The sequence below is a fragment of the Camellia sinensis genome, chromosome 10 (assembly GCF_055761805.1).
Source record: "Camellia sinensis isolate YWXY chromosome 10, ASM5576180v1, whole genome shotgun sequence".
Lineage (NCBI taxonomy): Eukaryota > Viridiplantae > Streptophyta > Magnoliopsida > Ericales > Theaceae > Camellia > Camellia sinensis.
Window position 1 is genome coordinate 60293455 of NC_138970.1, and position 27828 is coordinate 60321282.

Genomic DNA, 27828 nt, shown 5'->3' on the forward strand with positions numbered 1-27828 from the left:
CCATTTGGTTTGCCTACTCTGGTCTTCCTCTTATATTATTTAGAATTTTATTTGATAATTTTGCTGATTAGGATCTTTTAGAACTTTGGGTGACATGGGATTTGTTTATTGAAAATATTATATGATATGAAGCAATTTAGGGTAAAAAGGGTGTAGTTTTAAAGCATGGATGGCTTAAATATATATGATGGGGATTGTGACGGAAGAATGCTTATATATTTTAGGAACCAGAGTTTAGCCAATTATTTAGAACTTAAGAGTTAATTTTTACCTTTATTTTTGCAACTCATTAATTTTGGGAATAATTCTTTTACATCTTTTTTTTTTTTTTTTGGATTTTCATAGCCTTTGTATGTTTAAGGCTTGGTTTTTTGGGAATAATTTTCCATAACAGATATTTTGTGCATGTGCCCCCCCTCCCCCCTCTTCTCTTGCTGCTCTCTCTCTCTCTCTCTCAATGCATTTGTGTAGAATCTTTTGTGCAGCTCTCCAACCATTTGCATAGTTATGATGGAAAAGGATCTAGTTGTGGGAATGTCTGAAACTTCTCTCAGGGAACAGCTTGGCAAGGCATTCATTGAACTGGAAGCTCACAAAGGTGCTGCCGAGGATAATGTTCAGTGGTTGGAAATTGAAGAATACTTTTCCCATCTTGAGTCAGTGATGAAGAAAAAAATTGAAGAATTTGAAGTTAGGGAGAAGGAGTTTAAAGAAAAATAATCCAAGACTTGCACAATGCTTGCTGACAGAGAGGGTGCTGTTGCTGCTAAAGAGCAAGATTTGTTGGATCGTATTCAGGAGCTAAAAGACGCTGCTGTTGCTGCCATTGCAGAGGCATGGGCCAATCACATGCCAGAACCTTTGGAGCCAGTTCATTGTGGGACGACAAAGAAACTAAGGTAAGTAGCTCTCTTTGTGATACAAATGCAATCCTTGATGCCCCGGAGGAGAATTCCCCAAATTGAACAGGTGAAAATGCCGAAACTGTGGTTGGCGAGGTTAAGCCTCGTCCAGAGCTGACACAATTTTGCGAGGAGATGGATGCAAAAGGGCTTCTGAATTACACGATGTTGAACCAGAAAAACATGCCCGCCATTTGTGCGGAACTTTCTGTCGCACTTGAAAGTGCAACCGAACCGGGTCATTTAATTCTGGCTTCACTGGAGAGGTTCTACCCTCCCAATGACACTACCCAAGAAGGGGATAAAAAGGACGCTGCCCATCAGGGCATGCATCGATCTAGTCTGATGTTTGTGGAAGCCACGGCCGCCTTAATGGCAAGGGCTGACCAGGGTGCCGATCACCTTTTGAACCCTGAAATTAAGCAGCAAGCCAAGGCCATTGCCGACGAGTGGAAACCTAAGTTGGCTGGTATGGGCATCAATGCTGCCAATGGAAAATCATTGGAAGCAGAGGCATTCTTGCAGCTCCTTGCTACTTTTAGGATTCTGTCAGAGTTGGACGAAAACAAACTCTGCAAACTTGTCCTTGCAGTTGCTCACCAGAGGCGGGCACCTGAGCTCTGCCGTTCTCTTGGATTAACACACAAAATGCCAGGTTGGTTTTCTTTGAATTGACTGACCTGATGAGTTCCGGAGCTCCGGAGACTTGACCATCTTTTCCTCAAGGGTGCCCAGTCAACCGATCCTGTTAGGTTTTGTAGTATATTTATTTGTTGGACAAACATGAGTTGCAAAAATCTATTGCCATTATCACAATTTGAAAGGTGTATACCTCTAATCGAATTTGGAATTTTCTCATCATGATCCTGTTTTTTTACAGTTGTTATCGAAGAATTGGTCAACTGTGGGAAACAAATCGATGCCGTGCATTTTATCCATGCCTTTCAGCTTACTGAAAGCTTCCCTCCTGTGCCCCTCCTGAAGACATATCTGAAGGATTTGAGGAACTCACACGGAAAGCCTGGTAGCTTCGGAAAGGCTGCTGGTGCACTGGTACTTCATGTGCCCTAGTTAAAGCTTCCTTCATACTTCTGTTTTGTAACACACTTTTGTTAGGGAAAATCCGAGATTCCCCACAAGTAAATCAATCAATGGGAATAAAAACTAATGCGGAAAAATTAAATCAAAGGCAACACAAGAATTTTTACGTGGTTCCCTCAATGTGAGGTACGTCCACGGGATCGAAATCCGATTCCACTATCAACCAAATAATTCCAAACGATTACAAACGAGACACTAATGGTCTCACAAAACACCCTTAGGTGAATTCCAAATAATCACAAATAAACAAAGAGGAAAGACCTCACCAAATAGAAGAACCAAAATCTTCTGAACCAAAGTTGAAGAAGATCCAAAATAATAACCCAAACCAGCTTTACCAAAGCTCCCAAACAAAGATGCACCAACTTGAATATACACCCAAGAATGAAAGGAACCAAGTACATCAATGTTGCTGTAGCTTCATTCAACTTCGGGAAAAACCAAATTAATGATCACGATTTGCTGCCTTCGGAAAACTAAATAAGGAGGCAGCCCTCTGTCCTTTTTTTCTCTTGGGAAAAATAATACACCAACAAAATTGTGAATCTAGGGTTTTGTAATCAAACCCTAATTATATCCAAATTGAATTGGGTCTCCTCAAATATAATATATAAAAATATATTATACTAAACCAAGCCAAATTAAAACTCTTTTAATAAATCAATTGGGTCCCACACTCCAATAAGGAGGTATACCCAACAACTTTACTGATACTTTCCTATGCAGAATGCTCAAGAACTCGCAGCACTTAGGGCCGTTATCGGTTGCGTTGAACAATACAATCTTGAGACCGACTACTCACTCGCTCCACTTCAGAAAAGGGTTGCCCGGCTAGATAGGCCATCACTTGATAGGAAGAGGTCCGTGGAATCTGCTAAATCCCTGCAACATAAGAAGCCACGAGCAAATGGAGGATTTCACCGGTTCGTGTACCTGGTGCTACTCCTTGCACTGCCACTCCTGTTCCTGCTCCCGCTCCTGCCCCTAGTGTTGGACAGGGTGTGTCAGTTTTTGGCGGGAGAACAATGTATGCGGGAATATTAGAGAGGTATCCACATGCTCTTCCGACCACCACCCTTGATTACCAAACTCCTAGCCAGCCAACATACGCTCAGCAAGCTTATGATTATGATCAAAGATCGTACTACTATCCCCCAGATGACCATATATGTAGTTCACTAATTTAAGTTTACTCTAGAAAGTTTTGGGGGACATGCTGGACCGGTTCATCGGATAATATCTCCTGGTGCAAGCATCTGTAGGTTTTTTTTTTTTTTTCCCTTTCAAGTCCTCTCCTTTTTTTGGATGCCTTGTGAACAGTATCTGGCTATATGGAACTTAATATGATATTACTGTAAAATTATAGTACCCTTTCTGATGGTGAATGTGTGAGATTTTAGTTTGTTGGATGAAGTTGAAATCTAGGAAATGCCAAAAATAATTTTCTTGTTTTAGGAGTTGGAAATTGGGTGTCGCCGGTGTTTGGTTGCTAAGAAAATCTTGCATTGGTAGAGGTGGGAAAGTTGAGTTAATTTATCTTGGTATGCCTCTCTTTTAGTCCCTCTCGTTTGCTTTTTGATGGGTTGAGGTTCAGATTTCTCAGCAGCGTGCTAACAAATTTGGGTTCAAGAATTATTTGGTGTTATTATTATATGCTTGATTCTATTTTTTGTTTGTTTGTTTTTAATTTTTCTTTTTACAATTGTTTGGGCTGAGTTTTCAGAATGAGATATATATATATATATATATATGGTCTCTCATATTAAGATTTTATAGTATAAAAGATATGAAATATTCTCATAGTAATTGGGGCCTTTTAAATTTTTACAAAAAAATTTCGATTTAGAGAAATTTTGAAATACAGAGAAATTTGTCTGGTTTGCTCACAAATTCCTTATGTTTTGACCAATTTTGTTTGATTTGCTTACAACTTTATTTGTATTTTGAACAAATCAAAGAAAATTATAAAAAAAATTGAGCTTTACAAATCAATTTTTTTTTTTATATAATTTTTACAAGAAAACACCATGCTAAGTTCATCAAAGAACTCAAAATACAAAATTTAATTACAGTTTAAAAAATAGCAAACACTATACATCCTAAACGATCAAAAATAAAATTCGAAGTTAGAAATCTAGTGAAAATCAAACAAGCAACATAAATTAGTGGGAGCTTAATGTAGGCAAGAAAAATTCAAATGCCAAAGAAAATTTGAGAGAAAATCAAAGAGACAACCAGCCAGAGAAAATCAAGCAAGGCACAGAGAGAGAGAATCCAATGTGTTCAAAAAAAAATTAATCTAAAGGGGATATCTTAGTGCCAGATAAAATTAATGTCAAAGGAAAAATTACACACAATGAGACAACTAATCAGTAAAATCAAACAAGTAACCTAAATTAGTGAGAGTTTAATGTTTTTAGGAAAAATTCAAATGTGAGAGAAAATTTAGCTCAAGGAACAACTAACCAGTGAAAATCAAATAAACTACAGAAATTAGTGGGAGTTTAATGTGGTCGGGGAAAATTAAAATGCTAGAGAAAATATGAGAGAAAATCAAAGAGATAACTAGCCATAGAAAATCAAGCAAGGCACATAGAGTAAAGTGAATTCAATGTGTTTAGAAAAATTGTGATGCCAACGAAAATTCATCTCAAGAGGAAAATCACACACAAGGATACAACTAACCAGTGAAAATCAAACAACCAGCATAATTTGATGAGTCCGAAAAAATTCAGATGCCAGAGAAAATCAATCAAAATTTTGGCCCAAACTCAGAAAAATTCAAAGAAATTTTGCCTAACTTACAGAAATTTCTTTGATTTTCTCTATGTTTTGAAAATTTCTATTGGTTGAAAAAATTTCTCTATGTATTATACAAAGATGAGAGAAGAAAAAAATGAAATAGTTTATTGTCAACCATTTAATTCTTTCCTCTATAAGGGAAGTAATTCAACAAATGATGCAAATATGTGTCTTTTATATATATATATATATATATATATATCGTTCGTACATAAAACAAAGACATGGTCACCAATATATTTTTCATTCAACTCTATATTCATTTTTAAGTACATTAGAGCCAAGAAAAAATATACACACAAACAATTATGGAAACTTGAGGATGTCAAATTGTAGAAGAAGAGACAGATAGCAAATATATCATCTACTGCCATACCTAGTTTCTCATGTTTCCAAGCACAAATTGCGTGTTGGACTAATCTTTTTGCCGATTCTTCCCGAAACACCACCACAAACATCAATCCTTCTTATATATATATATATATAGAGAGAGAGAGAGAGAGAGAGAGAGAGCCCTTATCAAAGATTTGCAGTGTAGACTAAAATTCACAATTATATATACATATAGATATAAATATAGATATATATATAGAGAGAGAGAGAGAGAGAATACAGAGACGGAAGAGAGAGGGATAGAGATTTGGTATATGTATATATATATAAATATATATATATATATATAGAGAGAGAGAGAGAGAGAGAGAGAGAGAGATAGAGATGGTATGATATATGGGTGTGGGTGAGGGACTTTAAGTTACAAAATATATATATAAATATATATATTATGAACCTCTTCCATTAAGAGGGATGTTAGACCAATTTTTCTTTTTCATAATTTTTTTTAAAATTTTTTTATAATAAAATATTAAAAATTAATTTGACAAAAATAAACACTAAAAGTGTATATCTATTTTTTTGATTTTTTTACAAAACTAAGTTTTGAAATTTTTTAAATTAATCAAACAGAGGATTTGCCTATGTTTTATTCTGCAAGCTAGAATCTATTGTTGTTTGCAAAAAAAATAAAAATAAAAATAAAGAGGAATATTAACATGTTCATGGAATATATATATTGAATTTAAAATCAACATCAGGTGAATTTTAGAATACTGCTATTGGAAATTGCCAACTTGCCTACAAAATTAAAAGCTAACTCAACAAACTAAACTTTATTATAAAAAATAAAAATTGAAAATTAGTAATTTTCTCTATGAAGAAAAATGGTCACTAACAAAAGTCTAATTTCTGGCACTGAAATCGATTTTTCGCTGTGTATATATTTTCCTCTTTGTTGCCAAGAGCATGCATAAATAAACAAGACAAGTAATTCCAAAATGCTAACCAAACATTATTACCTCAATAACATTTCCCAATTTCTTCACTTTCTCAGCAACCAAACAAATGTTACTATTCAAAAACCCTCTAAACTCAACAAATAGAAAAAACAACATAAAAAAAAAAGAAAATAATAATGGATTATTTTTCCATTCATTTACAGCTGTAACTACTGTAAACTTCTATATCAGCAGGGTCACTTGTACTGGGGAAACCTTTGAAGTTGGCCTCTACTGGGAAAATGTTGCTGTGAACTGTGCCTCAAGTGCCTGTTCTTATCCTAGTCACTTATTGAACACTTGGCTTACTAAAAAAAAAAATTATATGGTTCACAATATATACAAATTTTATTGCTACATCATTTTAGTTAGAGTTTTGGTATAAATTTTTTATATATTTAAAATTTTCATTAATAATTTTGTTGGACACTATCATATTGATATGTATATTATTAATATATTTTTTTGTGATTTTATTTTGTGACATGAGATTGTCAGTCTCAAATTCTTCTATCATTGTGTCTTAAAACACTTACAATCTTTAGACTATGCCTAAATTTTTACATAATTCAACGGTGTTAGGTTTTTATTCTTGACAATCCCGTTTGACAAAACTCCTTTCAGTTGTACTTGTTTTCGCACTTTTTATTTCAGTGAGACTATGAGTTGTTAGATGCGAATCCAACTCGAATTGTGCCTTGCAGAGATGTTTGTGATGCTAATGCTTTCAAGATTGCCACTTCGCTGATTATGACAGGAATCGAACTGCCCGGTCAGCTCGCGAGGGTCCAAGGGGCAGCGCCGCTTGGTGGGTCCGAGGCAGCGCCACGGCGGGGTCGAGGGGCAGTGCCCCCAAAGTAAAATGCAAAATTGCATTTGAAGTTGCATGTCCGCCCTTGCTCGCTCGAGCGAAGGAGTTCTCACTCGAGCAAAGACTGCGTCTGCATAAAAACCTGAAAGAGTTGATTGTACACTCGAGCGAAGGATGCATGGCTCGAGCGAAGTCACTTATGGAAAACACGCGTTTTTGGTTCCTCGCTCGAGCGAGAGAGTCTTCGCTCGAGCGAGCTTCGCAGTCCCAGATTTCTATAAATATTTGTTTTAGTCCAAAACTAGGATTACTTCTTCAGATCTTTTTTTTTGATATTAAGGTTTATATCTGGTGATATTTTGCTAGTTTTCTTTGATGTTAATTGAGTATTCAACTCATGGGTTAAGAAGAATACATCAAAGGTTTGTTTGTTCATTCTACACAAAAGAGAGAGTTGTTCTTCAGTGGATTCTGAAGAATTTGAGCCTAAAGTTTGGTGGATTCTGGAGTGGCTCATCGTCAAGACAATTCTGAGGTGAAGACGGGGCTGGAAGAGGCACATAAGGGTTGGTTCAATTCGGGCGTGAATTCGCTAGGTAATTGAGAGTATACCTGTGTAATTCCTTTATATCTTCTTAGCGGATTGTTTTGTGGCTGTTGCCCGTGATTTTTTATCACAATTGGAGGTACTCCAATTGTGATTTTTTCACGTTAAAATCGTTGTGTCGATTTGTCTTGATTGTTTTATTGTGATTGTTTTATTGCTTTAAATTGATACATAATCACAAATCAATATCTAGCGGATTTCTAGATTTTTCAAACGGTGTAAATGTTATAAAACACGAGCACGCAAGAATTTAACAAAAGATGATCCTTAATCTAGTTTTATATATCTAATTTTACAAAAATTGGTTCTAATTTTTAGATTTGAATACTAATGCCCTAAAAAATAACAACAATGTTACGAATAAAGAATCAATCACAAAATGATTTACAAAAAATTTATTAAATGGCTAATATTAAATTCAATTATAGTAAGATCTACATTCAAAATAAACCTGAACATCTCAATATACTCTCTGTAATCTCAATATGAGATTCAAATTTCAAAGCAACATATATCCCTATCTTATCTCTCGAATTACTACCATGAAAAACTCAAGCAATAATAGTAGAGGATTTTGAATTCAAGCAATTTGAATGAATACAAAGGAGTATATATATATAGATATGTACATGTATATATGCTGTGTTTGTGCAGAGAGAGAAAGAGATTGAAAACACACCAAATCGCTATTGAATCCAAATTACTACGATCTCTGTTAGAAACCAAATCGATTTACTCAAACTTATATATATATATATATATATATTTGCAAAAAATCAGATCGATTTACCTTCGGATTGAAGCCAAAGAACTCAGGTCTGCGTTGGAGCCAAAGATCGATCCTAAAAGATGAAAGCTAAAAATCGATTCCAAAGGATGAAAGATAAAGATCGATTCTGAAAGATGAAAGCTGAAGATTGATTCTGAAAGATGAACTCAAATATGATCGATCGATTCTGAAAAATGAAAGCTGAAGATCAATTCTGATATAAGGTGAAGATAGATTCTGATATGAGGCGGCACAAAGATTGAATCGGATTGAAGCTAAAGATTGATTGAGTCCTAGACAGTGGAAATAGCTGAGATTAATTAAGTCCTAGGTGAGTAAATATGTCAGGCTCGCACTTAGAATATCGGCGCATATTTGTAGACCTTTAGCAACCAAATAAATTTGTCTCTAGCTTTTACCTACCTCACATATGCAAGTCAAGTGCTCAAATGAACATAAAGTGTTAATTTTTTTTTGTTCCTTAAAAGCCTTTAAATATTTTTTTTGGGCCTATCATAAAGGAATATGGTGTATTTGTATAATTTTCTCTTAAAATTTATTTGTGTCCTTAAATGATGGCTTTTAGAGACTAAATTCAATTGATCTCTAAATATTAGTCTCAAAATCACTAATTTCTTCTAGTGCCACTAGTCCAGTGAAAATCTTCCTTTCAATTCTCTCTTAATCTCGTTTGCTACTCCAATCATGACTAGGATTACCTTTTTTTGAATATGAGCAAAAGATACTTTAACCGGGCTAGCATGACTCTTCCCAAGGCCTACACAGGTCAATCCCTTATTGCCATACAGTCTACTCGGCTGCCAACTTTTTTAAAACGCGTCACATCAGGAACACGTGGCTCACTTTTGTTGGTTCTGTATGTCTGCACCAACTATCTTGCACCATTTCCAATTGTGAAATGATGGTGCCTTTTTGGCCTCCATCTATTCAAATTTCAAACTCTTATATATATATGTATATATTCTTGTAGCTCTTCAACTTTTTACTGTTCTTCACTATTTCATAACCACACCAGAGCAAACCAGAGTGATTTCTAGTCGTTCGAAGCCATTTTAACATGATTTTCTTTTATTTTCTTGATTGTCATCACCATTGATGCTCGTTAAACCCATTGAAAGTTGATTAAATGCCATAACCTGTTAATTATCCACCGTTTTAATAAATAATAATAATCAATTATGTACACATGTTTAGGTCAGCTTTTCAAATTTTGCTTATCATATCATTTGGGGGTAGAAATTGTGTGGAGTAATCATTTTTCTAGCTATTAATAAAAAATTATCGTCACCCTTATTTTGTTTTTATTTTTAATGCTCATCTTTCTTAAGATTTTGAGAAAATATAGTTTATTTTATGTTGTTAACATAATTATACTAATCTCTCTTTTAGAATGGTTAAAGTGATCAAAACTAATTTCAATGATGGATGGACACCGAAATAAACAAAAATAAATATACATTTTAATAGGAAAAAGATGACAACATCCCTTTTTTTATTTATACGATTAACGAATTACTAATAAAAAATTGCCTAAGTATTATATGAATTAAAACTTTGAGAAAGGTTACAACCATGTCAAAAGTGTAGAACTAACTGTATTTTCTTTAGGGGCACTTATAACCGATCCTATTGATCATACTTATTTACCTATAAGTCCTAAATGATAAACTTATCATTGTAAATATATTTATTAATATACACCATCCTTGTTCATATTCATTCACTCACAAAAATCCACTGCCCTCTTCCACATACACAAAGAACAAAAGAGATTGATAAATTTATTACTAAAGAATAAATTTGAATCTGAATCTAGCTTGCAACACATCTTATTTGAGAAGGAGGAGGGGGGGATAGATCTGGATGATCACCATTGTTTAGATTCATTTAGTGTCAATCTCACTATATGAAACAAAGGAGGAGGTGATGATATGTCAGTTGTGTTGGAAAAAAGAATAGTTTTTTGGTAACTTTAATGCAATATTAAAGTGGGTGTCAATCCTCAATTGAGGTGGATTAAAGTAGGTTTGGATTATTTGTAGTGAGATCTTTACACCATAAAAAGAATAACCAAAAACTATTAAGGTTTGAATGAGAAATTGACTCATTAAGTTGGTCTCTTGAAAGAAGTGGTGGGAAAGGTGTAAAACCTTGTATCCCACATTGATTGTAGAGGAAAACATTGATGGGTATTTAAATCCCATTTTTTGCCTTAGGTTGTGAGCCCTTTGGGGCATCCAAATTTTCCGAAGGAATGGAGTTATGGATGCTTCAAGGATGGACTTAGGCCAAAACTATGGTCCAAGTTGGTTATGCAAAAATAGCCACAGCTGCAGAATTATACACATTACACGTATATAAAATGTGTAACTCTTCTATAATGGTGATGAATTATTCCAGCAGTTTTGCAGGTTTAATACATAATTTATTTTCTACATTTGTGATGGGCCTTGATGATAGGTGACTTTTCCTCTCTCCATGTGTATAAAAGGATGCCCTCTCATTCCTTTTCATGATAGAAGAATATTTGTTCTTGTCTTCAAAAGTTTCTCCAATTTTATATTCTTCCTACTGAGAGAGTGTTGGCATCGTTCTGTTTGCCGAAACTATTCAGTTTGTGCATTGCGTAGCTGGTCCAACCATCGTATCCTGAGAGACAGACGTCAAGCAACCTCCAGCACCCAAACAGTGAGGCGACGAATCTGTTTTAAGGACACTGTTTAGTGCAGGTTTTGGTTTGCGTCCTTTTGCTAGTTTTATTTTATTATGAATTTCTGTAAATTTTACCATGTTCTTGTTCTCCAATTAGTTTTTCAATATGAATCTATTTATTTTATGTTATCACACAATTTGTACAACAAATTTAAAACAGATTAATATATTTTCTCATCAATTCAAACAAATAGCTCATATGTAATATTAGGAACACTGTTTTTTTATTGAAAGGAAAAAAAAAATAACCTCCACTGTTGCATGCAATAATGATAATCAATAAACATAGGCCAACGTTTGCATGCTCCTTGTTAGCACTGTACTATAATTCGCATGCCTATAAGTCCACTGTTTTCTTTCTTGGAAATTCAATGTTTGTAGATTATGCAAGTTTGACATGTTAATTATTTTCTAGATTTTAGTTTTTTTTTCATGATTTAATCTCTATAATTATTTGTATATTAATTGTTAGAATTATTACATGATCATTGTTTTGTAACAATTTTACATGACTCTGTTTAAAATTTTAATTTAAGGTTTTGGAGTAATAAAGTTTTGTAACTTATTTAGATTTATGTACATGGCTAATGTATAAATTAAATTGTAAATTCAATTTTTGAGTCTTTTAGTTTTATATGTAACTCGTGGCTAGAATTTTAATTATTTAGGAGGTATAAGGTTTTGTAACCTTTGTTATAATTCTTGCCTATTCAATTCATTTATAACTCATGGCAATTAATTTAATTTATTTATTTGGAGTTAAAAATTTAAATGTTTATTGTGAATTAATTTCATTCATAACTCATGACTATTAAATTTTAATTTTGTAACTTGTCTATATTTATTTACTTGTTTATTGTGTAAATTAAATTGTAAATTTAATTTCGGAGTTTTAATTGTGTAATAATTTCATACATAACTGATAGGTATTAAAGTTTTAATTTAATTTAATTGTGGAGTTATAAGTTTATTTTTGTAACTTATCTAGCATTTTAATTCATTAGTTAATTTTATTATTAAATAGTTTGCTAGATGGTTTCAAGTTTCTTTAGATTGTTTGGCTTGTATTTTCTTGTGATTTTCTGCTAACTTGCTTTATAGGAATACTTACACGAAAGGGATTGGAAAAACAAATACAAAACCAAATAAATAGTATTTGGGATGTCAAAACAAAAAGCATGGGCGACTAACCTTTGTGATGAATAGGAATTTCTAAGCGTGGAAAAGGTTTTGGACTATATAAAATCCTTATGAATTGGTTTCTCTCTTTATAATTAAAGCAATTTTTTACTTGAGTTCAGTTGGTTTTTACCAATTGTGTAAAAGCAAGTTTTATTTGCTTGTATTATTAAAAGCATTTTATTTGCTTAATCATTGTTGTAGCAAATTTTTTTTTACATTGTTTGTAATTTGGTTAGCAATTTTTAAATTACTTTTAAGTTTGGAACTTGGTTTGGTTTTCTGTAATAGAAATCAAAGTGTTTAGCCCTAGCTAAAAAGTAGTTCTTTTTAGTTCAGAAATGACAACTAAGACGGATTTAGTTTCAAACATTTGGGGTTTGAGGAAGTCTTTGGGTTTAATCATTTTATTCCCAAAATGTTGAAAAACCAAGTTTGAAGAAAGTCTTTGGCTATAAATCTGATTATATCCAAAGTGTTTTGGTTTATAATCTGATTATTTTAAAAGTATTTTGGTTTTGAGAAAAGAAACCAAATTTTAGCATTAGTTAAAATATTTCTAATTTTATTTAGAAATAATGGGCTCAGTTCTGGGAGTACTGGTTAACTTTTATTAAGTGGTGTAATTCTGGTAGCAAATTTAATTTGCTTGGGAATTGGTTTATTTTAACCTGGTTTATCCCCTAGAAAACTTAATTCTAAATTTGTTTCACATGGATTAGGAGTCAACATGCTCTTGAAAGTTTTGTCTAAGGTTAACTAGATCTTAAGTGGGACTGGTGTAACCCCCCAGTCTTCCTGAAAACTTTATTGACCATGTTCGATTCTAGGGTAAGTGGTGAGATCAGTTTTGAATTAAATTTCAAATTTTGGATTTTCTGGTGTTAAGTTTAGTTTCTGAAAAAGCAGAATAGTGAAATTTTGTTGTGATTTTTCAGAAATGGCTTCAAGAGATGAAAACAAAAATGTTGTTCCACCTGACAACCTTAAGCCTTGCGAGGTCCTTAATACAAAATCTAGAGAGATCAAGTGTGATTAAAGGAAATCATAAGATTGTATGAAAATACCCCTGAATTAATTAGAGATAATTAGTATATTGTCCTTGTGTCAATTATAGCATATATGATTGCTATGTGACTTTGCTTGAAAGCAAAGATGAGACAACCCATTAGGGTGGAGGAATATATTTTTGAATTTTTAAATTCCAAATATATTCTTAATTTGGTGGCTTCTAGTGAGTACAAGATCACTAATCATAGAGATAGAAACCTGGTGGTTCCTATGAGGTGTTAGACCACTGGCTACACAGTTATGAGATTGTCGTTCCTAGTAGTGAACAGATTACTGATCACATGTCAAGACATGATGGTTCCTAGTAATGAAAGGGTCTATTGATCCTATGTTAGGATGTTGTGATTCCTAGTAGTAAAGTGACTATTGATCACAGGTTAAAACATTGTGATTCCTAGAAGTAGAAAGTCTACTGACCACATGTTGAGAAATAAAGTAATTCCTAGTGATAAGACTAACGGCCATGTTATGAAGTTCTGAATAGTAAACTATTGAACACTAGATTTTTGTTTCCTAATAGCAAGACTATTGGCTTCAAAGTGATAGGTTGGGCCAAATATGTTTGAGTGCCTAATTCGGTTGATGACATTCTGGGAATGTATTTACTGTGATATGATTTTGAGAGTTTCAAATCATTATGACATAAGGAATTGTTTAAAGACCCTGTATGAATGTTTGGAAAAAGCCAAAAACCTTCGTATAAATTCTACAAATGTGAGGGTGTCATGCAAAATGTGGTAATACCTAAACCCAAGAGGGTTAGGATAAGTCTAAAAATTCATTGACTTTGTATTCAACGGTTATGCACAATACAGCAATGCATATTGATTTCTTATGTTTTAGTCTGCTGTTCTAGATATACACAAGAATACTATCATGGAATCTAGAAATGCATCTTTCTTTGAAAATGTGTTTCCTTGTCATATCCAATAAGGGGTTCCGAGTTCCATGAAAGAGGTTGAAGGTGACAATGATCACATAGATGATCAAGTCGATGATCAAGCTGTGAGCCAAGAAGGGGTAAGAGCACTAGGACCACAAAGTCCTTTGATCCGGACTTCTTGACTTATATGTTAGAGGGAGAACCTTGAATTTTCCACGAAGCTGTGACTTCATCTAAAAGTCCTTTGTGAAGAAGCAATTAAGAGTGAGATTGACTCCATCTTATAGAACCATACTTGGGAGTTGGTTGATCTACCCCCAAGCAGTAAGGCCTTGGAGAGCAAGTAGATCTTTAGAAGAAAGATGAAAGTAGATGGATCAATTGCTAAGTATAAAGCTAGGCTAGTTATCAAAGGATATAGGTAGTGAGAAAGCCTGGATTACTTTGATACGTATTCACCTGTGACAAGAATTACATCCATTCACATGGTGATTGCGATAATAGCTTTACGTGGTCTGGAGATACATCAGATGGATGTAAAGACAGCTTTCTTAAATGGAGATTTGAATGAAGAAATCTACATAGAGCAACCCGAGGGGTTTTCAGCTCCAGGACAAAATAAGAAAGTCTATAAACTTGTCAAATCATTGTATGGTTTAAAACAAGCTCCTAATCAATGAGTGTGACAAGTGCGTATATGTTAAAGACACTGACAGAGGTTATGTCATTTTGTGTGTATATGTTGATGACAAACTCATTATTAGTAGTAATGATGAAATGATTCGAACTACCAAGAGATTGTTAAACTCTAAGTTTAACATGAAAGATATAGGCCTTACAGATGTCATTCTGGGTATTAAGATTACCAGAACATCTAATGGTATTGTACTTTCTCAATCTCACTATGTTGAGAAACTACTTGAGAAGTTTGGTAAATCAGATACAAGTGTGTCTAGGACACCGGTAGACTTAAGTCTACACTTAACCAAGAATAATGGTAAGAATGTCTCTCAGCTAGAATATTCTCGGGTCATTGGAAGTTTGATGTATCTGATGAGTTGTATAAGGCCAAATATAGCTTACTCTGTTAGCAAGCTTAGTAGAGACACGAGTAATCTGAATACTACTCATTAGAGAGGCATTATGTGGGTGTTACATTATCTACGGTACACCCGGGGTTATGGACTGCATTATACCAGATACCCAGCGGTACTAGAAAGGTATAGTAGCGCTAATTGGATATCTGATATAAAAGACTCCAAATCCACTAGTGGTTATGTGTTTACCCTCGGAGGGGCAGCCGTGTCTTGGAAACCTTCCAAGCAAACCTGTATATCGAGATTAACGATGGAATCTGAGTTTATTGCTTTGGATAAAGCAACTAAAGAAGCTGAATGGCTTCGCCAGTTCGTTGAGGATATTCCACATTGGTCAAGGCATGTGCCTGCTATCTGTATTCATTGTGATAGCCAATCGGGGATTGGACGGGCACAAAGTCATATGTATAATGGAAAGTCTAGACATATCCATCGTAGACATAATTCCATACGATAACTACTCTCGAATAGAGTTGTCACTTAGACTATGTTAAGTCTAAGGATAACATTGCGGATTTGCTAACCAAAGGGTTAAATCGAGTGTTAATAGAGAAGTCGTCAGAAGGAATGGGGTTACAGCCTTTAGTGTAAAGTGTTACCGCAATGGAAACCCCGCCTAGTTGACTGGAGATCCCAAGATCTAGGTTCAATGAGACAACCTAATTGCGTATAACGATGGTATGTCACTGATGAGGTTAAACTTCTAGCCATTCCTTTTATCAGTGATACCTGCAAATGTAGAGGTTAAGCTGAGCTTTTAATGACTCTAATGTGTTAAGTTGTTGAGCTGAGTATAGCAGGATACTCAAGTAGAGTCACCTATGTGTGTGTGAAGTGGGGTCGCTTCAATAAGAATTGACAGGGCCTAATTCTTTAAACCACTTACAGAACTAGGCTAGTGTTCCAGGGCCAAATCGGACACAACAATAAGAACAGAACGATGGTTGGAGTAATTTTTGTGTGAGGTCTGTTGTCTTGGTTTACTTAAATGGCAGAATAGTTCAAGACTTTGTATTCACTAGACAGCCAGTAAATTCGATAGACTTCACTATGAGGGGTTCAAAGTCAAAAGCTACCCTTTCCGATGCTGGGGTTATTCTGTTGCACTCTCTCTGAGTCTTTGTTGTTAAGCGTTGTCCGTTTGTTGTTATTCGATTAATTTTTATTCATGTGGGGGATTGTTGGAAAAAAGAATGGTTTTTTGGTAACTTTAATGCAATATTAAAGTGGGTGTCAATCCTCAATTGAGGTGGATTAAAGTGTGTTTAGATTCTTTGTACTGAGATCTTTACATCACAAAAAGAATGATCAAAAGCCGTCGAGGTTTGAATGAGAAATTGACTCATTAAGTTGGCCTCATGAAAGAGGTGGTGGGAAAGATGTAAAATCTTGTATCCCACATTGATTGTAGAGAAGAGCATTGATGAGTATTTAAATCACATTTTTTGCCTTAGATTGTGAGCCCTTTGGGGCATCTAAAATTTTTGAAGGAAGGGAGTTATGGATACTTCAATGATGGACTTGGGCCAAGACTATGGTCCAAGTTGGTTATGCAAAAATTGCCATACGCACGCGCGCCGCTCGGATTGAACCGGTACGGGTCCGTGGTCTGTGGGTCGTGGACCGCGGATCTTGGACCTTGGGACTTGGGCTTGGGCTTGCTGGAATGGATTGAGTGTGGGGGTTGGGCTTGGCCCACCCATCTTAATCTTTTTGGGCCAAGCCAGTGTTGTGGGCTGCAGAATTATACACATTACACATGTGTATAAAATGTATGTAACTCTTCTATAATGGTGATGAATTATTCTAGCAGTTTTTGCAGGTTTAATACATAATTTACTTTCTACATTTGTGATAGGCCTTGATGGTAGGTGACTTTTCCTCTCTCTCTCTCTCTCTCTCTCTCTCTCTCTCTCTCTCCATATATATAAAAGGAGGCCCTCTCATTCCTTTTCATGATAGAAGAATATTTGTTCTTGTCTTCAAAAGTTTCTCCAATTTTATATTCTTCCTACTGAGAGAGTGCTGTCATAGTTCTGCTCACCGAAGCTATTCAATCGGTGCATTGCGTAGCTGGTCCAACCGTCGTATCCTGGGAGATAAATGTCGAACAACCTCCAGCACCCAACCAGTGAAATGACAAATCTGCTTTGAGGACACTGTGTAGTATAGGTTTCGGTTTGCTTCCTTTTGGTAGTTTTATTTTATTATGAATTTTTGTAAATTCTACCATGTTCTTGTTTTGAAATTCCAATTAGTTTTTCAATATGAATCTATTTGTTTTATGTTATCACACAATTTGTACAGCAGGTTGTAGATCAGCGACTGTGGTGATATGGTGTATAGATCAGCGATGGTCGAGATAGTTAGTGGTGATATGGTGTATTCGAATAACAACGGTGGTAGTGGTGGTGGTGGATGGACAACGATGACGGTAGTAGTGGTGGCTAGATGGTGACAACGGTGGTAGTGGTGGCAAGGGGAGGACGGTGGTGGCGGTAGTGGTAGAAAATGATGGTGTGAATCTTTTGAAAAAGTGGTAGAGAGACAGAGAAGAAAAAGAAGAAAAGAGAAGAGAAGATAAAAGAATTTGTAAGACCTATTGATGCATTCAAAATGTCAATAAGACTTAGGCCTTGTTTGGGGAGTAACTATTTTAGCCAAAAAGTCACTATAAGTTGTCACATCACTCTCTCTACTTTTCTGTGCATCTTTTCGTAAAAAATCAAAAAATTACTAAAATAACTTGTTCCCAAACAAGGCTTTAATTGTATTTAAGTCTACTGAATGGAAGTAGTTAGTAATTATCCATTTTCTTTAAACTTTGTATAATTTACCCATACATATTACCATCAGTAAAAGAGGAATATGAGAATTAGTACTTTTAGTTTATTGGTTGTGTAATATCATTTTGTGATGTGAGATTGTAAGTTTAATTTGTATGGAAATAAATTTGATATTCTTTATGATGTTTGTTTCTCTCCCTATAATGGGTGACAATATTTTTTTAAGAACGAAATATGTTAGTTATCAAATGTCATTGTTGTTATTTTAGTACAAAATTACTATATTTTTGGGACGAGAAAGCCTTCTTGTGTAAAACTACTTTATTTTGAAATTGCATTTATTAACGGCATTTTTTAAAAATGTTTTTGGACTTTTTTTAAAAAACTTTTCGGGATGACATTTTCATGACAATTCACATGATGACTGGAATTAATCTTCTAATATTTTTTGAAAACAAAATTTTCACTTTTAGAAATGAAAAAAATTTAGTCTCAATTTGTTTTTATATGCTATAGTAAATTTCAAATTCAGATATCACGCTTAATAATGGATCACCTTATCAACTAGGTGAATCCATTGATCTTGGAATTAAAAATTGTTTATGATTGAAAAGGTTCTTAAAATGACAATAATCTTGTGTGATTAAATTTGAATAGTAATGAAATAAGTCTAAAAACATTATCCAAATCATAAAAAAAAATAAAAAAATAAAAAAATCACTAAGCATAATATGGTGAGCTCCTAGCATGGTGTAGAAATTTAATAAAAATTTCATATGTCGTTAGGATGTGATTTATAATGTGGTTTAAAGTGTGTTCACATTATTACTTGTACTTGAAAATATTGTATATCATTAATTATACTCACTTTTATGTATAATATATAATATTTTTAAAATTTTTAACGTGTACTTTAAGAATTCAAATTAACAAAATTCATAAAAGCAAGGCTCATTAAACCTATAAGTATCTAAATTTAACCAATTGTACCATTGTTGTTAACATGATATATACAAGCAAACTTACCCTATATTATATATTTTTTTTTTAAAAAAAAATTTAAGTTGTAGAACATTATGGTTATATTTATGTACATGGAAGACTAGAAGGAAAAGGTTAGACAAAATTAGAATATATAATTGCATAAAAGATTCCAATTAAGCTAATAGAGTTTTGAAAGAAAAAAAAAAAAAAAGTGGGTTTGACAGAAACTAGACTGGTATGGAGAGAACAAGAAGAAGATCCAAATAAAAAAAAAAACTAAACCCAATTAAAACAAAATCTTTGAAAGCAAAATCAACAGTTAGATAACGAGGAGAATGAGTAAAATATTGGAATTGGATGAGGATTTGAGCTGTAAAATATTAGAAAAAATCAAAAATCAAAGACAGCTCATATATATTGAATATTATTTGCTTGGAGTCACTCTTCAGTGAGAAAATTGGAAACGGATAAAGGCGAGATGCGTTGAACTAGGGATGGCAATTTGAACCCGGCCTGACGGGGACCCGACCCCCCGACCCCAATTAGAATGGTTTTTCCCTGAAAAATACCCCCGCGGGGACGGGGATGGTATTTGAAATTGAATCCTCGATTAGTTTCGGGCCGGGGTCGGGGACGGGGATAGCTTTCACAGCCCCGGACCCGGCCCGACTCCATCCCCGATTCTCCCCGAAGTGAAATTACTATCATACCCCTCTATATATATATAAACCAAACCCAAAAAACACAGTCTCTCATCTCTCTCTGGGTTTATTCATTTTAGTCACACGGCATCTCATCTCTCTCTGCGTTTGTCTCTCTCTCTCTCTCTAAAAGCCTCTATCCTCCGCCATTGTCTTCCTCTCCCTCACCGCCGATCTCCCTCTCTCCGCTGTCATTCTCTCCCTCCTCCTCCGCTGTCCTCCTCTCCCTCCTCCCATCACCGTTGAACTTAGATCTGCAAACTCAAATCTCAACCGTCAACGCCAAACTCAACAGCAGGGCCACCAAGTCTTCGATCTGCCTAATGTTGGCTTGGATCTTGCTCCTCATGCCCGTCATGCCGCCAGATCCTGTCGTGCCTCATGCAACTTGGATCTCACTCCCGATCTCTCTCTATCTCTCTTTACTCAGATATCTCTCTCAAATCTATATCTCTTTGTGATGTTGATGATGTCATTGTTGATGTTGTTTGATGATGATGTTGATAATGTTGTTGTTGATGTTGGTTGATAATGTTATTGCTAACCTGTTGTTGTTGTTTTTTTTTTTTTTTTTTTTTGGTTCGGAGAATTTTAGGGGTCGGGGAAACCCGATCCCCGTTAGGAGACGGGGACTGTGATGGGTTCCTCGTCGGGGATCGGGGTTGGGGCCGGGGTCGGGGATGGGGAACTTAATACCATCGAGGATCGGGGACGGGGAGTGTGATCCTCGGTCTGGCCCTGCCCCGTTGCCGTTCCTACGTTGAACACTATGATGACTATTTTCTTTTTTTTTTTATATATATTTCAATTATGGTCAATAGTTTACTAACCTGTTGAGTGTGCTCTAGAGCTTACTGTAGTTGCCATTCTTTAAGTAGAGGGAGGGAGAGAGAAAGAGAGAGAGAGAGAAATTTTAATTCAGAAAAAATTTAAAATACATAGAAATTTTGTGTTTTGAAATTTCTTTGGTTTTAAAATACAGAGAAATTTCAAAACACAAATTTGCATCACTTGCTGAATCACTTCCCTTTATAGAGGGAAGAACTAAAGGGTTGATAAGAAACTATTTCATTTTTTTTTCTTCTCTCTTCTCTGTATAATACACAGAGAAATTTCTTCAAACTAGAGAAATTTTCAAAATACAGAGAAAATCAAAAAAATTCTCTAAATTTCTCTGAGTTAGGTAAAAAATTTCTACGTCGAAATTTCTTTGAATTTCTCTGAGTTTGGCCAGAATTTCTCTGAGTCGAGCGAAATTTTTTTGAGTTTGGTCGAAATTTCTTTAAGTTTGGACCAAAATTTTGATTGATTTTCTCTGGCATCTGAATTTTTTCTGACCCATCAAATTATGTTGTTTGCTAGATTTTCACTAGTTAGTTGTGTCCTTGTGTGTAATTTTCCTCTTGAGATGAATTTTCTCTAGCATCACAATTTTCTCTAAACACATTGGATTCACATTACTCTATGTGCCTTGCTTGATTTTTTATGGCAAGTTATCTTTTTGATTTTCTCTTCAATTTTCTCTCGCATTTTAATTTTCCCTAATCACATTAAATGACCACTAATTTGTGTTGTTTTTTTTATTTTCACTAGTTAGTTATTCCTTGAGTTGAATTTTCTTTGTCATTTGAATTTTTCCTAAAAACATTAAACTCTCACTAATTTAGGTTACTTGTTTGATTTCACTGATTAATTGTCTCCTTGTGTGTAATTTTTCTTTTGAGATGAATTTTATCTGGCACTAAGATATCCAATTTAGATTAATTTTCTTTGAATACATTGGACTTTTTTTCTCTCTATGCCTTGTTTGATTTTCTCTGGCTAGTTATCTATTTGATTTTCTCTCAAATTTTCTCTGGCATTTGAATTTTTTTGCCCACATTAAGCTCCTACCAATTTATGTTGCTTATTTAATTTTCACTGGATCTCGAACTTTGAATTTTATTTTTGATCTTTTAGGATTTGTAGTATTTGTTGTTTTTTAAACTGTAATTAGATTTTGTATTTTAAATTCTTTGATGAACTTAGCATGGTGTTTTCTTGTAAAAATTATAAAAAAAAATTGGTTTGTGAGTAGCTCAATTATCTCTATAATTTTCTTTGATTTGTTCAAAACACGGAGAAAATTATGAACAAATCAAACAAAATTAGTCAAAACACAGAGAAATTTGTGAGCAAACTAGAGAATTTTTAGACAAATTTTTCTGTGTTTTGAAATTTCTCTGAATTGAAAATTTTCTACTTCGAAATTTCTCTAGATCGAAATTTCTTTACTTCAAAATTTCTCTGTAAAAATTTAAGGGACCCAACTACTATGAAATATTTCATGTCTTTTATATTATAAAATCTTAATACGAGAAACCTTAAAAAAAATTTCCTAAAAACAAATAGGGAGAGAAGAATTACTTTAAAATATTTGGGTGATATATAAGAGTTCTTTTTTGAAAATTACATTCCGTGAGATTTCGATCGCATAATGAATATCCCCTCACATTAAGCTGTCATTACGTATGAGCTTTAAAAAATACTACCAAAATTAATAAATAAATAAATTGTTTGACAAAATTGTCGATGAGATTTTTAGAGGGTAATTTTACCCAATTATTAACACCAGATAATGAGGGTAGAATTAAGATTTCATTTCTTATGTTTTAATAAATAAATAGTTTTTCTACACACAGAATTGGGCAAAGCCTCTCACCTAAGCTGGACCTCAATTATGTGCACTTAAAACTTTCTATAAATAAATTACAGTTTCTTCCTTTATGCTGTGTTTGATTGGGGGATTTGGAGAGGGATTTGGAAAGGGAAATAGAAAAGATAGGTGAAATGTAAATAAATCATGCCTATATTTCACATAGTTTCACACACCTTTTTCCTTTCCCTTTCCAAACCACTCTCCAAGTCTCCCAACCAAACACAGCATTAAGGGATGCTGAGAATCGAAACTAGATGGTAAAATTAAAGGATTAATACTTAAATTCAATTATGCTTTAATCTAAAGGGATAGTTATAGGTCGGTTCTATAGACCATAATTATTTATCAAAGCGTCCCGCTTCATTTTTTAACAGTAAATTTATTGCTATAAAAAAAATTTAAACAATACAATTCAATTACTTAAACTTCCCAGATTATATTTTACTAAAAGTAACACAAATAAATTAAAAATAGATCAAAACTCAAAATCACAAGTTAAAATGTCTCAATCATTTATCACTTTAATAATGTTCTCAGTATCATTACTAGTACTAAATGATCATTCTATAAATACAAATCATATATCTCAAAATTTTCTTATTATCCAAATAAGGGACAAATATTTTTAAAAATAAAAAAAACACTGCGACTTATGAGTACATAAGTCCTTAATCTCTAAATATGCTTTGTGTCTTACTGGGCTATGCAAATTTCTAACCCAACCCAACCCAAATTGTATAGTCACGACTCACAAAGGAACGTTGGTAATTGGCTTCCACCAGTCCAAAGTCCAATCCAATAGTTAGGTTTTGTAGGAATGAGCCCCAAGAAGTGATAAATAAAAATTAAGGAAAATTACTAAAAAAAAATTGAGTTTGACACTTGTAACAAAATGAATTTTTAGTTTTTAATTTTGATAATATAAATCTTAATTCTTTAATTTGTGTTTAATTTAAGTCGTTTGTTTATTTTCCTTAAGTAAAATTGATGAAAAAAAATGATATTTTAGATATTTTTTTGTGATTTAACAGTTTTGATTGGATTGGGTGGAAATGGAGTAAGTGTTTGACTAGAAGAAGCAAAGGGATCTGAAGCAAGAGCAGAAGTGTAACTAGGTTTAGGAATGTTACCAAGAACTTGGTAACGGTTGACTATTTCAATAGGTGGAATAATAAGAGGTTGACTAGATGGAATCAGGGCTCTGGAATGAGGCCTTGCGCGAGACATCTGTTAAATAGAAACAAAGATTAGCATCCACTGAGGAGATCTAAATAATTTTGATGATAATCCAAGCAATTGTAATAGTGAGCAAGTAAATGGCGACAACTTTGAATTTGATGAAATTGAATGTATTGAGCACGTTGAGTAATCTTTTTAGCTAATTTGAGGCGAGCAATTCTGTAAGCAATTTGGTGAATAAGATCGTTATTGCAAAAATGCTAAATATATTTTGGATGATTATTCAACTAGTGACACATCTAATGGTAAACCTTTAGGCAAACCTTTAATTAATCTTCCTAATTCTCGAAAATGTCTAAGTCTTACTACTCAAGATAATTCTACTGTTGAATCTATTAAAAAAATATTCAGTAAATTAGCTACCTCCTCTTTTGCTAAAGAAACTAAAGAAATCAAAGTATTAACACAACAACCATTTAATGAAAATGATCATAGTGAAACTGAAACGTCAAATGATGAAATTAATCAATTAACCCAACAATTTCAAGATTCTAACCTTAATCGAATTACCTACAATAAATCCAAAGTTAATCCAACTTCACTTACCAAAAATTGGTATAATCGACCTACACCTCCTGACTTACAATTTGAAGAAACTAATGCTAATAATCAATTTTCTGTTTCTGCTAAAAAATTATATGAATGGAACATAGATGGTCTTAGTGAACATCAAATTCTTACTAAATTAAATCATTTATCTATGGTTGCAAATAGCTATCTAATTAACTATCCTGAATATATTCTAAATCTAATATGAAGAATAATGCAGGTAGAAAATTTGGACAACAAAATGGAAGAATTTCTGACTGATTTTCCCATAATTACAAATTTTAGGAAACCACTCAGGAACCTCAAAATTTGAATTTAGAATTAAATTAAATTCCCACAATAATTTTTATTGATAAAATTCAAATGAATTTTATCTAAAAAATTAATGTTAGACCCGGAAACGACTTCAACTTCCCATTCACTCATAAATGGTTTTGACGTTCTGTCTTCACTGTGTGACTTGCCACGTGGCAAGGAACACTTCACCTCTTCGGACCCACCCCAAAAGACGTTTGGGGTCCACTCAAATAGGGCTAACAAATATGCCTAAATTAAACCATTTTTCCAACAGAATCAACTATTTGTTCAACTTTACCTAGTGCCTTTTAGTATAGGAAAAAATATGTAGTCATATTACCTTATATTAAAACTTTTAATGATAAACAAATCCCCACTAAATCTCGACCTATTCAAATGAATAATGAATTAGTTGAAATGTGTAAAAAAAAAATTAATGAATTATTAAAAAATAAAATCATTAGCCCAAGTAAATCACCTAGGTCTTGTCCTGCTTTTTATGTTAACAAAAATGCTAAATTAGAACGTGGTGTCCCACGCCTAGTCATTAATTACAAACCATTAAACAAAGTTTTAAAATGGATTAGGTATCCAATCCCTAATAAAAAAGATTTAATTAAAAAACTTAGTCAGGCTGTCATCTTTAGTAAATTTGATTTAAAAAGTGGATTCTGGCAAATCCAAATTCATCTTAAAGATAGGTATAAAACTGTTTTTACTACACCCTTTGGTTATTATGAATAGAATGTCATACCCTTTGGATTAAAAAATGCTCCTAGTGAATTCCAACATATCATGAATGATATATTCAACCCCTTTAGTCACTTTTCCATCGTTTACATTGATGACATTCTCATTTTCTCTAAGTCATTAGAAGAACATTGGAAACATCTCCATGCCTTCTTCCAAATTATTAAACATAATGGTCTAGTTATCTCTGCTCCTAAGATTAAATTATTCCAAACCAAAGTTAAATTTTTAGGATATGATATTTACCAGAGTATTATTCTTCCTATTAGTCGGTCTATTGAATTTGCCTCTAAATTTCCTGATGAAATTCTTGATAAAAGTTAGCTACAACGGTTCTTAGGATCATTAAATTACATTACTGAATTCTACAAAGACCTTAGGAAAACTTCTCAACCTCTTTTTGGTCGGTTGAAACTTGAAAGATAATCATCCTCCTTGGTCTTCTATTCATACTGCTATTGTTCAACAAGTCAAAAAATATGTCAAGACTTTGCCATGTCAAGACTTTGCCTTGTCTTGGTATTCCTACTGAGGATTTATTCAAAATTATTCAAACTGATGCTTCTGATATTGGTTATGGTGGTATTCTTCTTCAAAAGATTACCCCCAAGTCATCTGAACAAATTATTCGTTTTCATTCTGGTGTCTGGAATAAAACACAATTAAATTATAGTACTATTAAAAAAGAACTTTTATCTATTGTTTTATGTATTAGTAAATTTCAAAATGATATTTTAAATCAAACATTTTTATTACGTGTTGATTGCAAAAGTGCTAAATATATTTTGGAAAAAGATGTTCAAAATATTGTTAATAAACATATTTTTGCCCGTTGACAATCTATTTTAAGTGTTTTTGATATTGATATTGAATATATACCTGGTAGTCAAAATTCTATTCCTGATTTCCTTACCCAAGAATTTTTACAGAGAGGGATAGGGAAGACCACTCCTTTTTTCTCTTACCATAAGTCCAAAGTTACTTATTACAATGATCTTATTCACCAAACTGCTCACAAAATTGCTCGCCTCAAATTAGCTAAAAAGACTACTCAACATGCTCAATACATTCAATTTTATCAAATTCAAAGTCGTCGCCATTTACTTGCCCACTATTACAATTGCTTGGATTACCATCAAAATTATTTAGATCTCCTCAGTAGATACTAATCTTTGTTTCTATTTAACAGATGTCTCGCCCAAGGCCTCCTTCCAAAGCCCTGGTTCTATCTAGTCAACCTTACTATTCATCTAGTCAACCTCTTGTTATTCCACCTATTGAAATGGTCAACCATTACCAAGTTCTTCGCAACATTCCTAAACCTAGTTACACTTCTGCTCTTGCTTCAAATCCCTTTGCATCTTCTAGTCAAACACTTAATCCATTTCCACCCAATCCAGTCAATACCATTAAATCACAATATGTTCAATTTTACTCAGTCAACCTGTTCTTCAAAGAACCTATTCATAAGAACATCCATGATGTTCTTGATTTAACTCAGAAATACTTTCCCCTAGGATGGCATTTTATCCCTCTCCATCCTGATAAAACACTTTCTTTTTATAAGGATATTTTGTTTAACCACCAGTCTATTCTTATTAAACCAATTCGTGATAAAGTTTGCCCTAGTAAAATTGTTTATCATTCACTCTATATTCACAATATTGTATCTCTCGATGAATGGAGTACTCCTTACCTTCTTCAAGATTTACTTGGTCACTCAATCCAATATAGTTATTATGACTATATGGATGCCTGGCTCAAAGTTCTTTTATATCAAAATGAGTCATATAGTCACTCCTGGTTCTTCCAATTTGATCACCAATTTAAATCAGTCATTTCTACATGGTTCCTCAGATGGTGGTCTCTTCATGGTGCAATACCTGAGATTATTCCACCCAATCTTATGGAACAAGTCAACTATTTTTCAACTGTTTACAAACGTAGTCAACACCAACAGCAATTTCCATGGTTGCTCATTTTTATGTCCAAATACAAAGTTTCTTGGATATTCAAATGGCAATGTGGAATTGAAAATACTAATCTAGTCACTTGGCAACATTTTGTTAAATGGTGAGATAATTTCAAAGTTCCCCGCATTATTGAACAAGTTCAACTTGAGTTCCCAGTCAATGTTCATGCTTCAACACCTGCAATGGTCAAAGTTCAGCAGAACCCAACTACTTCAGTCACTCAAGGAAACCCACTTCCTCCAGTCAATCTTGGAAGTCCTATTGATCCACCATCTGGTACTTCCAAGCCCAAGTCATCCAAAGTTGTTCAACCAACTACCTCAAAGCCCAAGTCTGATAAATTTAAGTCAACTCATTTAAAGCCCAAGGTTAAACTTGGATCATCTAGTGATCAACTGCTCCAGATGGCCCGTCTCCTGATGGATCAGGCCTAGGCCCAATTAAAAGATGAACTTTCTGATGATAAGCCTGCTGCACCGGCCCAAAAGTCCAGTTCATTCAGCTCATCCAATTCAACTGCACAGTCAACCAGCTATGATCCATATGCAGCCCACTTCCAAGA

At 33.8% G+C, this 27828-nt stretch overlaps 1 pseudogene; it reads left to right on the plus strand.

Annotated features, from left to right (window-relative positions):
* Positions 1 to 27700, plus strand: LOC145800420 (FRIGIDA-like protein 3; annotated as a pseudogene).
* The last annotated feature ends 128 nt before the right edge of the window (positions 27701 to 27828 follow it).